The following is a 13,972-nucleotide window of genomic DNA, read 5'->3' on the forward strand; positions in this document are numbered from 1 at the left end:
AATCCAAAGGATTGACACTATCAAGATAAGGGTGGAGAAGACCCTAGTGGACCTATGAAGTCTTTCACAAAATTGATCTTCCTAAAGATCTTTAACCGGTTCCCGACCGCCCACTGTAGATAAACGTCCGCGCTGCCTGGGCTCTGTGCAGCGCCGACGTTTAAAAACGGTGGGTGGTCTCGCAGCGCTCAGGACCCCTAGGGTCCTGCAAGCGCTGCGATTCCGGTGCAGAGCGTTAGCTCTGACAGGGAACATCATCGGGACCTGATTAGATCAGGTCCCAGTGATGTTAACCCTTAGCTGTCATCTATATGCTGTGATCTATAGTGATCACGGCATATAGGAGACAGCAGGAGGAGAGGGGGTCGTCAACTTACCTCTCCGAAGACCTCCGTGTCCTTCCAGGACCTGGGGTTGCTATGGCAGCTGGAGGTCACATGACCGCCTCCAGCTCTGCCATATATGGTGTCCTGTCTGGCTCAGCTACAGCTGAAGCCTGGCAGGACACACTGACTGTGTGAAGATCTCATGTAATGTAATATATGTCTATTACATTACATGAGATCAGTGATCAGAAAAATAAAAATTAATGTCCCATACAGGGACTAAGAAAAAATGTGAAAAAAAGTAAAAAAAAAGTTTTTAAACTATTAATAAAAAAATCACAAAATAAATAAAAATAAATAAATAAAATATTAAACCAATAAATCCGTATATTTTTACAAAACCAAAAAAAGTACACATATTTGGTATCGCCGCGTCCGAAACAACCCGAGCTATAAAACTGTCGCACTAATTAACTCCTTCTGTGCACACCGTAATAAAAATAAATAAAAAACGGAGCAAAAAAATATGCTTTTTCATCATATTGCCAAACAAAAAGTGGAAAAAAATGCGATCAAAAAACAAAATAGAAATAAAAATGGTACCACTGAAAACGTCATCTTGTTACGCAAAAAAAAAGCCGCCATACAGCTCCATCAGCCGAAAAATAAAAAAGTTATAGCGCTCAGAATAAAGCAATGCAAAAAAAATATTTTTTTCTATAAAATAGTTTTATTGTGTAAAAACGCCAAAACATAAAAAAATACAGTAAGTGTAGTATCGCTGTAAATGTACTGACCCGAAGAATAACGCTGCCTTATCACTTTTACCACACGCAGAACGGCATAAAAAAAAAACTCAAAAAACAATTCCTGAATTGTTTGTTTTTGTTAATTTTACCTCCCAAAAAACGGAATAGAAAGCGATCAAAAAATGTCACGTCCCCAAAAATGGTACCAATAAAAATGTCAACTCGTCCCGCAAAAAACAAGCCGTCACATGACTCTGTCGGCCGAAATATGGAAAAATTATAGCTCTCAAAATATGGTGATGCAAAAACTAGATTTTGCAAAAAAAGCGTCTTTTAGTGTGTGACAGCTGTCAGTCATAAAAACCCGATATCAATCTGGTATCTCTGTAATCACACCGACCCGAAGAATAAAGTAATCTAATCAGTTATATCACACTAGGAACGGCGTAAAAAATAAATAAAACCAATTCTTCACCTGCTACTGATTTGTTTATTATGTCCCCAAAGATCCCAGTAAGGCTCTGCCCACATTTATCCTGTGCTCTGCGCTGAGCACTTACACCAGAGTTTCCGTGTAAATCTCTGAAATACATGATTCAGCCGGAACCCATGACGGAAGATTCCCTGTAATGAGACAGATATAGGCCACTGTGGACGCCGTCTAGCCTGGGATCCCACGGTGTCATTTGTTTTAGGCGTGCATAAAAGTGCGGTTGGCCACAGTTTTGTGCACTTCTGAAAAAAAGGACACCGCTACACAGAGGCCAGACGGTGTCCAGAGTAACTCTGCTGCCTCATTACAGTGAATGGATCCTGCAGGGGTTTCATCTGAATTACATCACTTGGAAATTTAGATGGAAACCCCGATGTAAGTGCTCAGCCTAGAGCGCCGGATAAATGTTACGTAAAATGTTCCCAATAAAAGCTTCAACTCAGTCCTCAAAAAAGCTAGTCCCCACTCAGGTCCGTCATCTGTTAAAAATATAAGGGACTTCCAAGTTACTGGTAGCAGAAAGGCTCTGGAAAACCAAAATGACCCTTGCCCCCCAAAAGAAATTCAGAAAATTTTGTGCTCCCAAATCCAAATGCCTATTCTACAATAATTTGTTCTCCAATTGTCAAATAGCACTCTGTCCCCCCCAGATCTCACCGTATGGCTAAGCGGTACGATACAGCCACATATGGGGTATTGACACTTTTAGAAGAAATTGTGTGACACATTTCGGCACCATTTTTACCCATTGCCCTGTGTGAAAATGTAAAATCTGAGGGTAAAACATTTTTTTGTGGTAAAAATATAATTATGATTTTTTCACTGCCCAATGGTATAAATTTAAAAATTAAAAAATACTCACTACTTCCCTAGATGAATTCCTTGAGAGGTGTAGTTTACAAAATGGGGTCATTTGTGGAGGTTTCTGCTGTTTTGGCATGTCAGCGACTCTTCAAATGTGACATGGTGTCTGCTGCCTATCCCAGCCAACATAGCGCTCCTTTCTCTTCCGAACCCTGCCGTACACCAAAGCAGTGGTTTTCCCCCACATATGGGGTATCGGCGTACTCAGGAGAAATTGTACAACAAATTTCATGGTGCAATTTCTCCTGTTACCCTTATGATAATGCAAAATTAGGGGATGAAAAACATTTTTTATGGGAAAAATGTGAAAATTTTATTTTCACGGCTCAATATTATAAACTTCTGTGAAGCAGCTGGGGGTGCAAGGTGCTCACCACACATCTAGATAAGTTCCCTAAGGGGTCTAGTTTCCAAAATGGTGGCACTTGTGGGGGGTTTCCGCTGTTTAGACACATTAGGGGCTCCACAAATGTGACATGGCGTCCGCTAATTATTCAAATAAATTTTACATTCAAAAAGTCAAATGGCGCTCCTTCCCTTTCAAACCCTGCCGTGCGCCCAAACAGTGGTTTTCCCTCACATATGGGGTATCGGCGTGTTCAGGAGAAATTGCACAACAAACTTCATGGTGCAATTTATCCTGTTACCCTTATGATAATACAAAATTAGAGAATGAAAAAGATTTTTTGTGGGAAAAATGTGAAAATTTTATTTTTACGGCTCAATATTATAAACTTCTGTGAAGCAGCTGGGGGTGCGAGGTGCTCACCACACATCTAGATAAGTTCCCTAAGGGGTCTAGTTTCCAAAATGGTGGCACTTGTGGGGGGTTTCCACTGTTTAGTCACATTAGGGGCTCCCCAAATGCGACATGGCGTCTGCTAATTATTCAAACAAATTTTACATTCAAAAAGTCAAATGGCGCTCCTTTCCTTTCAAACCCTGCCATGCGCCCAAACAGTAATTTGCCTCCGCATATGGGGTATCAGCGTGTTCAGGAGAAATTGCACAACAAATTTCATGGTGCAATTTATCCTATTACCCTTATGATAATGCAAAATTAAGGGATGAAAAACGGTTTTGTGGGAAAAATGTGAAAATTTTATTTTTACAGCTCAATATTATAAACTTCTGTGAAGCACCTTGGGGTTCAAGGTGCTCACCACACATCTAGATAAGTTCCCTAAGGGGTCTAGTTTCCAAAATGGTGTCACTTGTGGGGGGTTTCCACTGTTTAGGTACATCAGGAGCTCTCCAAACGCAACATGGCGTCTGCTAATTATTCAGACAAATTTTACATTCAAAAAGTCTAATGGCGCTCCTTCCTTTCCGAGCCCTGCCGTGCGCCCAAACAGTGGTTTTCCCTCACATATGGGGTATCAGCACGCTCAAGAGACATTGCACAAAAAATTTTGGGGTCCATTTTTTTCCTGTTACCCCTGTGAAAATAAAAAAAATTGGGTCTAAAGTAACATTGTTGTGAAAAAAGTTAAATGTTAATTTTTTTCTTCCACATTCCAAAAATTTCTGTGAAGCACCTGAAGGGTTAATAAAGTTCTTAAATGTGGTTTTGAGCACCTTGAGGGGTGCAGTTTTTAGAACGGTGTCACTTTTGGGTATTTTCTGTCATAAAGACCCCTCAAAGTGACTTCAAATATGATGTGGTCCCTAAAAAAATGTTTTTGTAAATTTTGTTGGAAAAATGAGAAATCGCTGGTCAACTTTTAACCCTTATAGCTCCCTAACAAAAAAAAATTTTGGTTCCAAAATTGTGCTGATGTAAAGTAGACATGTGGGAAATGTTATTTATTAAGTATTTTGTGTGACATATTTCTCTGATTTAAGGGCTTAAAAATTCAAAGTTTGAAAATTGCAAAATTTTCAAAATTTTCGCCAAATTTCCGATTTTTTCACAAATAAACGCATGTGATATCAAAGAAATTTTACCACTATCATGAAGTACAATATGTCACGAAAAAACAATCTCAGAATCAGGGGGATCCGTTGAAGCGTTCCAGAGTAATTGCTTCATAAAGTGACAGTGGTCAGAATTGAAAAAATTGGCCTGGTCACGAAGGCAAAAACAGGCTCTGGTGCGAAGTGGTTAATTCAAACAGTCATCATAGGTCGAGTTTCAACCGAAGGCCGTTAATAATAAAAAATGGGCTGACTGACCACAGCATTCACACTAGGTGTGGACTGCTTGATCACATTTATAGTAGACTGTGGGCCAACCTCTGTCTTCTAAAGTGAGGAATCCCCTATTCTATTTCATAGAATAGCCTTGTAATCAGCGGTGTAACAATCAATACCGCGATTCCAAGAGATTGACCACACTATTAAGAATACACTGTGGACTGAATGACCACAACATTTAAAAGGACTGACAGTCCACAGCATTTGAATTAGTTGTGGAATGACTGACAACGGCAATTACACTAGTCTAAGGATTGAATGGAAGACAGCAATCAATAGAAAAGGACATCATAGTTTGAAGTATAGAAGAAAGCAAAGAGCAGGACCAGCAACCAATCCAATGGATTGATACTATCAAGATTATGGTGAAGAAGACCCTAGTGGACCTATCTAGTCTTTCACAAAATTGATCTTCCTAAAGATCGTTAATTCATCCAGTAGTCATGGCTCGAATTTCAACCGAAGGCCGTTAATAATAAAAAATGGGCTGACTGACTACAGCATTCACATTAGGTGTGCACTGCTTGACCACATTTATAGTAGACTAGACTGTGGGCCAACCTCTGTCTTTTAAAGGGAGGAATCCCCTATTCTATTTCATAGAATAACCTTGTAATCAGCTGTGTAACAATCAATACCGCGATTACAAGAGACTGACCAAACTATTAAAATTACACTGTGGACTGAATGACCACAACATTTAAAAGGACTGACTGTCCACAGCATTTGAATTAGTTGTGGACTGACTGACAACAGCATTTACAGTAGTTTAAGGATTGAATGGAAGACAGCAATCACTGGAAAAGGACATCATAGTTTGAAGTATAGAAGGACCAAAGCAAAGTGCAAGACCAGCAAACAATCCAATGGATTGATACCATCAAGATAATGGTGAAGAAGGCCCTAGTGGACCGATCTAGTCTTGAACAAGATTGATCTTCCTAAAGATCATTAATACATCAAGTCGTCATGGCTCGAGTTTCAACCGAAGGCCAATAATTATAAAGAATGGACTGACTGACCACAGCATATAGACTAGATGTGGACTGCCTGACGACATTTACAGTAGAGTGGGAACCGATTGAGCATAAAATAGACTGTGGACTCTCTGACTACAATTTTTATAATAAAATGCAGACCGACTGACCACAATCTTTATATTTGAAATAATTAATTTTGGCCCTAGAGTGTTATACTTTTTGGTGTGTATAGCATGTAGCAGGAACATATTATCACTCTTTTGAATATTTACAGGTGACTGACGCCCTTTGACATGGTGGGATTTGAAATGTTTCCTTGTGGACTCCAAGAAAAGAATGTGGAAAGTCACATAACAGGTAATTAATATTCATATTAATTACTGATAATAGTCATCTAGGCATAAGTTCTAGACCTGCGGAGGTGTGACAACACCTTTCTGATACATGAGAATATACTGTTAGTGGTTTACATATGTTTATTTTCTATACACAATTCCTAGTATAACACAACCATATCTTAGGTAGAGACATAAGGAACATTTCTTTTCCTTATCTTCTGTATTCTAAAGTGAGGAATCCCTTATTCTGTTATATAGAATAGCCTTGTAATCAGCGGTGTAACAATCAATACCGCGATTACAAGAGACTGACCACAGTATTAAGATTACACTGTGGACCAATTAACCACAAAATTTACAAGGACTGACAGTCCACAGCATTTAAATTAGGCGTGGACTGACTGACAACAGCATTTACACTAGTCTATGGATTGACTGGAAGACAGCAATTACTGGAAAGGGACATCATACTCGGAAGAATAGAAGGAAGAAGGCAAAGAGGAAGACCAGCAACCAATCCACAGGATTGATACTATCAAGATAACGGTGGAGAAGACCCTAGTGGACCGATCTAGTGTTGAACAAGGTTGATCTTCCTAAAGATCGTTATTTCATCCAGTCTTCATGGCAAGAGTTTCAACCGAAGGCCGTTAATAATAAAACATGGACTGACTGACTACAGCATTCACACTAGTTGTGGACTGCCTGATAATATTTACGGTAGACTGTGGGCCAACCTCTGTCTTCTAAAGTGAGGAATCCCCTATTCTATTTCATAGAATATCCTTGTAATCAGCAGTGTAACAATCAATACCGCAATTACAAGACACTGACCACACTATTAAGACTACACTGTGGACCGAATAACCACAGGATTTAATAGGACTGACAGTCCACAGCGTTTGAATTAGTTGTGGACTGACTGACAACAGCATTTACACTAGTTTAAGGATTGACTGGAAGACAGCAATCATTGGAAAAGGACATCATACTTTTAAGTATAGAAGGAAGAAAGCAAAGAGGAAGACCAGCAGCCAATCCAAAGGATTGACACTTTCAAGAAAACAGTGAAGAAGACCCTAGTGGACCTATGTATTCTTTCACAAAATTGATCTTCCTAAAGATTGTTAATTCATCAAGTCGTCATAGCTCGAGTTTCAACCGAAGGCCGTTAATAATAAAAAATGGGCTGACTGACCACAGCATTCACAATAGGTGTGGACTGCCTGACTACAGCATTCACAATAGGTGTGGACTGCTTGACCACATTTACAGTAGACTAGACTGTGGGCCAACCTCTGTATTCTAAAGTGAGGTATCCCCTATCCTATTTCACAGAATAGCCTTGTAATCAGTGGTGTAACAATCAATACCGTGATTACAAGAGACTGACCACACTATTAAAATTACACTGTGGACTGAATGACCACAGCATTTAAAAAGACTGACAGTCCACAGCGTTTGAATTAGTTGTGGACTGACTGACAACAGCATTTACACTAATCTAAGGATTGACTGGAAGACAGCAATCACAGGAAAAGGAACTTCATACTTTGAAGTATAGAAGGAAGAAAGCAAAGAGGAAGACCAGCAGCCAATCCAAAGGATTGACACTTTCAAGAAAACAGTGAAGAAGACCCTAGTGGACCTATTTATTCTTTCACAAAATTGATCTTCCTAAAGATTGTTAATTCATCAAGTCGTCATAGCTCGAGTTTCAACCGAAGGCCGTTAATAATAAAAAATGGGCTGACTGACCACAGCATTCACAATAGGTGTGGACTGCCTGACTACAGCATTCACAATAGGTGTGGACTGCTTGACCACATTTACAGTAGACTAGACTGTGGGCCAACCTCTGTATTTTAAAGTGAGGTATCCCCTATCCTATTTCAAAGAATAGCCTTGTAATCAGTGGTGTAACAATCAATACCGCAATTACAAGACATTGACCACACTATTAAAATTACACTGTGGGCTGAATGACCACAGCATTTAAAAAGACTGACAGTCCACAGCGTTTGAATTAGTTGTGGACTGACTAACAACAACATTTACACTAATCTAAGGATTGACTGGAAGACAGCAATCACAGGAAAAGGAACTTCATACTTTGAAGTATAGAAGGAAGAAAGCAAAGAGGAAGACCAGCAGCCAATCCAAAGGATTGACACTATCAAGATAAGGGTGGAGAAGACCCTAGTGGACCTATGAAGTCTTTCACAAAATTGATCTTCCTAAAGATCGTTAATTCATCATGTCATCATAGCTCGAGTATTAAACGAAGGCCGTTAATAATAAAAAATGGGTTTACTGACCACAGCATTCACACTACGTGTGGACTGCTTGACCACATTTATAGTAGACTAGACTGTGGGCCAACCTCTGTCTTTTAAAGGGAGGAATCCCCTATTCTATTTCATAGAATAACCTTGTAATCAGCTGTGTAACAATCAATACCGCGATTACAAGAGATTAACCACACTATTAAAATTACACTGTGGACTGAATGACCACAACATTTAAAAGGACTGACAGTCCACAGCGTTTGAATTAGTTGTGGACTGACTGACAACAGCATTTACAGTAGTCTAAGGATTGAATGGAAGACAGCAATCAATGGAAAAGGACATCATAGTTTGAAGTATAGAAGAAAGCAAAGAGCAAGACCAGCAAACAATCCAATGGATTGATACTATCAAGATAATTCTGAAGAAGACCCTAGTGGACCGATCTAATTTTGCACAAGATTGATCTTCCTAAAGATCATTAATTCATCAAGTCGTCATGGATCGAGTTTCAACCGAAGGCCATTAATTATAAAGAATGGACTGACTGACCACAGCATATAGACTAGATGTGGACTGCCTGACAACATTTACAGTAGACTGTGAGCCGATTGAGCATAAAATTTAAAATAGACTGTGGACTCTGTGACTACAATTTTTATAATAAAATGCAGACCGACTGACCACAGTCTTTATCTTTGAAATAAGTAATTTTGGCCCTAGAGTGTTATACTTTTTGGTGTGTATAGCATGTAGCATGAACATATTATCACTATTTTGAATATTTACAGGTGACTGACGCCCTTTGACATGGTGGGATTTTAAATGTTTCCTTGTGAACTTAAAGAAAAGAATGTGGAAGGTCACATAACAGGTAATTAATATTCATATTAATTACTGATAATAGTCAGTCTAGGCATAAGTTCTAGACCTGCGGAGGTGTGACAACACCTTTCTGATACATGAGAATATACTGTTAGTGGTTTACATATGTTTATTTTCTATACACAATTCCTAGTATAACACAACCATATCTTAGGTAGAGATATAAGGAACATTTCTTTTCCTTATCTTCTGTATTCTAAAGTGAGGAATCCCTTATTCTGTTTCATAGAATAGCCTTGTAATCAGCGGTGTAACAATCAATACCGCGATTACAAGAGACTGACCACAGTATTAAGACTACACTGTGGACCAATTAACCACAAAATTTACAAGGACTGACAGTCCACAGCTTTTAAATTAGGCGTGGACTGATTAACAACAGCATTTACACTAGTCTATGGATTGACTGGAAGACAGCAATTACTGGAAAGGGACATCATACTCGGAAGAATAGAAGGAAGAAGGCAAAGAGGAAGACCAGCAACCAATCCAAAGGATAGATACTATCAAGATAATGGTGGAGAAGACCCTAGTGGACCGATCTAGTCTTGAACAAGATGGATCTTCCTAAATATCGTTAATTCATCCAGTCGTCATGGCTAGAGTTTCAACCGAAGGCCGTTAATAATAAAAAATGGACTGACTGACCACAGCATTCACACTAGTTGTGGACTGCCTGATCATATTTACGGTAGACTGTGGGCCAACCTCTGACTTCTAAAGTGAGGTATCCCCTTTCCTATTTCATAGAATAGCCTTGTAATCAGTGGTGTAACAATCAATACCGCAATTACAAGAGATTGACCACACTATTAAAATTACCCTGTGGACTGAATGACCACAACATTTAAAAGAACTGACAGTCCACAGCTATGAATTAGTTGTGGACTGACTAACAACAGCATTTACACTAATCTAAGGATTGACTGGAAGACAGCAATCATGGGAAAAGGAACTTCATACTTTGAAGTATAGAAGGAAGAAAGCAAAGAGGAAGACCAGCAGCCAAACCAAAGTATTGACACTATCAAGATAAGGGTGGAGAAGACCCTAGTGGACCTATGAAGTCTTTCACAAAATTGATCTTCCTAAAGATCGTTAATTCATCCAGTCATCATAGCTCGAGTTTCAACCGAAGGCCGCTAATAATAAAAAATGGGCTGACGGACCACAGCATTCACACTAGGTGTGGACTGCTTGATCACATTTATAGTAGACTGTGGGCCAACCTCTGTCTTCTAAAGTGTGGAATCCCCTATCCTATTTCATAGAATAGCCTTGTAATCAGCGGTGTAACAATCAATACCGCGATTCCAAGAGATTGACCACACTATTAAGAATACACTGTGGACTGAATGACCACAACATTTAAAAGGACTGACAGTCCACAGCGTTTGAATTAGTTGTGGACTGACTGACAACGGCAATTACATTAGTCTAAGGATTGAATGGAAGACAGCAATCAATAGAAAAAGACATCATAGTTTGAAGTATAGAAGAAAGCAAAGAGCAAGACCAGCAACCAATCCAATGGATTGATACTATCAAGATAATGGTGAAGAAGGTCCTAGTGGACCGATCTAGTCTTGCACAAGATTGATCTTCCTAAAGATCATTAATACATCAAGTCGTCATGGCTCGAGTTTCAACCGAAGGCCATTAATTATAAAGAATGGACTGACTGACCACAGCATATAGACTAGATGTGGACTGCCTGACCACATTTACAGTAGACTGTGAACCGATTGAGCATAAAATTTAAAATAGACTGTCGACTCTCTGACTACAATTTTTATAATAAAATGCAGACCGACTGACCACAGTCTTTTTCTTTGAAATAAGTAATTTTGGCCCTAGAGTCTTATACTTTTTGGTGTGTATAGCATGTAGCAGGAACATATTATCACTCTTTTGAATATTTGCAGGTGACTGACGCCCTTTGACATCGTGGGATTTGAAATGTTTCCTTGTGAACTCCAAGAAAAGAATGTGGAAAGTCACATAACAGGTAATTAATATTCATATTAATTACTGATAATAGTCAGTCTAGGCATAAGTTCTAGACCTGCGGAGGTGTGACAACACCTTTCTGATACATGAGAATATACCGTTAGTGGTTTACATATGTTTATTTTCTATACACAATTCCTAGTATAAAACAACTATATCTTAGGTAGAGACATAAGGAACATTTCTTTTCCTTATCTTCTGTATTCTAAAGTGAGGAATCCCTTATTCTGTTTCATAGAATAGCCTTGTAATCAGCGGTGTAACAATCAATACCGCGATTACAAGAGACTGACCACAGTATTAAGACTACACTGTGGACCAATTGACCAAAAAATTTACAAGGACTGACAGTCCACAGCATTTAAATTAGGCGTGGACTGACTGACAGCAGCATTTGCACTAGTCTATGGATTGACTGGAAGACAGCAATTACAGGAAAGGGACATCATACTCGGAAGAATAGAAGGAAGAAGGCAAAGAGGAAGACGAGCAACCAATCCAAAGGATTGATACCATCAAGATAACGGTGGAGAAGACCCTAGTGGACCGATCTAGTCTTGAACAAGATAGATGTTCCTAAAGATCATTAATTCATCCAGTCGTCATGGCTAGAGTTTCAACCGAAGGCCATTAATAATAAAAAATGGACTGACTGACGACAGCATTCACACTAGTTGTGGACTGCCTGATCATATTTAAGGTAGAGTGTGGGCCAACCTCTGTCTTCTAAAGTGAGGAATCCCCTATTCTTTTTCATAGAATAGCCTTGTAATTAGCAGTGAAACAATCAATACTACAATTACAAGACACTGACCACACTTTTAAGACTACACTGTGGACTGAATGACCACAGCATTTAAAAGGACTGACAGTCCACAGCGTTTGAATTAGTTGTGGACTGACTGACAACAGCATTTACACTAGTCTAAGGATTGACTGGAAGACAGCAATCACTGGAAAAGGATATCATACTTTGAAGTATAGAAGGAAGAAACCAAAGAGGAAGACCAGCAGCCAATCCAAAGGATTGACACTATCAAGATAAGGGTGGAGAAGACCCTAGTGGACCTATGTAGTCTTTCACAAAATTGATCTTCCTAAAGATCTTTAATTCAAACAGTCATCATAGCTCGAGTTTCAACCGAAGGTCATTAATAATAAAAAATGGGCTGACTGACCACAGCATTCACAATAGGTGTGGACTGCTTGACCACATTTATAGTAGACTAGACTGTGGGCCAACCTCTGTCTTTTAAAGGGAGGAATCCCCTATTCTTTTTCATAGAATAGCCTTGTAATTAGCAGTGAAACAATCAATACTACAATTACAAGACACTGACCACACTTTTAAGACTACACTGTGGACTGAATGACCACAGCATTTAAAAGGACTGACAGTCCACAGCGTTTGAATTAGTTGTGGACTGACTGACAACAGCATTTACACTAGTCTAAGGATTGACTGGAAGACAGCAATCACTGGAAAAGGATATCATACTTTGAAGTATAGAAGGAAGAAACCAAAGAGGAAGACCAGCAGCCAATCCAAAGGATTGACACTATCAAGATAAGGGTGGAGAAGACCCTAGTGGACCTATGTAGTCTTTCACGAAATTGATCTTCCTAAAGATCTTTAATTCAAACAGTCATCATAGCTCGAGTTTCAACCGAAGGTCATTAATAATAAAAAATGGACTGACTGACCACAGCATTCACGCTAGTTGTGGACTGCCTGATCATATTTACGGTAGACTGTGGGCCAACCTCTGTCTTCTAAAGTTTGGAACCCCCTATTCTATTTCATAGAATAGCCTTGTAATCAGCAGTGTAACAATCAATACCGCAATTACAAGACACTGACCACACTATTAAGACTACACTGTGGACTGAATGACCACAGCATTTAAAAGGACTGACAGTCCACAGCTTTTGAATTAGTTGTGGACTGACTGACAACAGCATTTACACTAGTCTAAGGATTAACTGGAAGACATCAATCACTGGAAAAGGACATCATACTTTGAAGAATAGAAGGAAGAAAGCAAAGAGGAAGACCAGTAGCCAATCCAATGGATTGATACTATCAAGATAACAGTGGAGAAGACCCTAGTGGACCTATCTAGTCTTTCACAAAATTGATTTTCCTAAAGATCGTTAATTCATCCAGTAGTCATGGCTCGAATTTCAACCGAAGGCCGTTAATAATAAAAAATGGGCTGACTGACTACAGCATTCACACTAGGTGTGGACTGCTTGACCACATTTATAGTAGACTAGACTGTGGGCCAACCTCTGTCTTTTAAAGGGAGGAATCCCCTATTCTATTTCATAGAATAACCTTGTAATCAGCTGTGTAACAATCAATACCGCGATTACAAGAGACTGACCACACTATTAAAATTACACTGTGGACTGAATGACCACAACATTTAAAAGGACTGACAGTCCACAGCATTTGAATTAGTTGTGGACTGACTGACAACAGCATTTACAGTAGTTTAAGGATTGAATGGAAGACAGCAATCACTGGAAAAGGACATCATACTTTGAAGTATAGAAGGACCAAAGCAAAGTGCAAGACCAGCAAACAATCCAATGGATTGATACTATCAAGATAATGGTGAAGAAGGCCCTAGTGGACCGATCCAGTCTTTCACAAAATTGATCTTCCTATAGATTGTTAATTCATCCAGTCGTCATGGCTAGAGTTTCAACCGAAGGTCGTTAATAATAAAAAATGGACTGACTGACCACAGCATTCACACTAGTTGTGGACTGCCTGATCATATTTACGGTAGACTGTGTGCCAACCTCTGTCTTCTAAAGTGAGGAACCCCCTATCC

This window comes from Phyllobates terribilis, unplaced genomic scaffold (assembly GCF_046119375.1).
Source record: "Phyllobates terribilis strain yellow unplaced genomic scaffold, ASM4611937v1 Scaffold_573__1_contigs__length_1044454, whole genome shotgun sequence".
NCBI classification, from domain to species: domain Eukaryota; kingdom Metazoa; phylum Chordata; class Amphibia; order Anura; family Dendrobatidae; genus Phyllobates; species Phyllobates terribilis.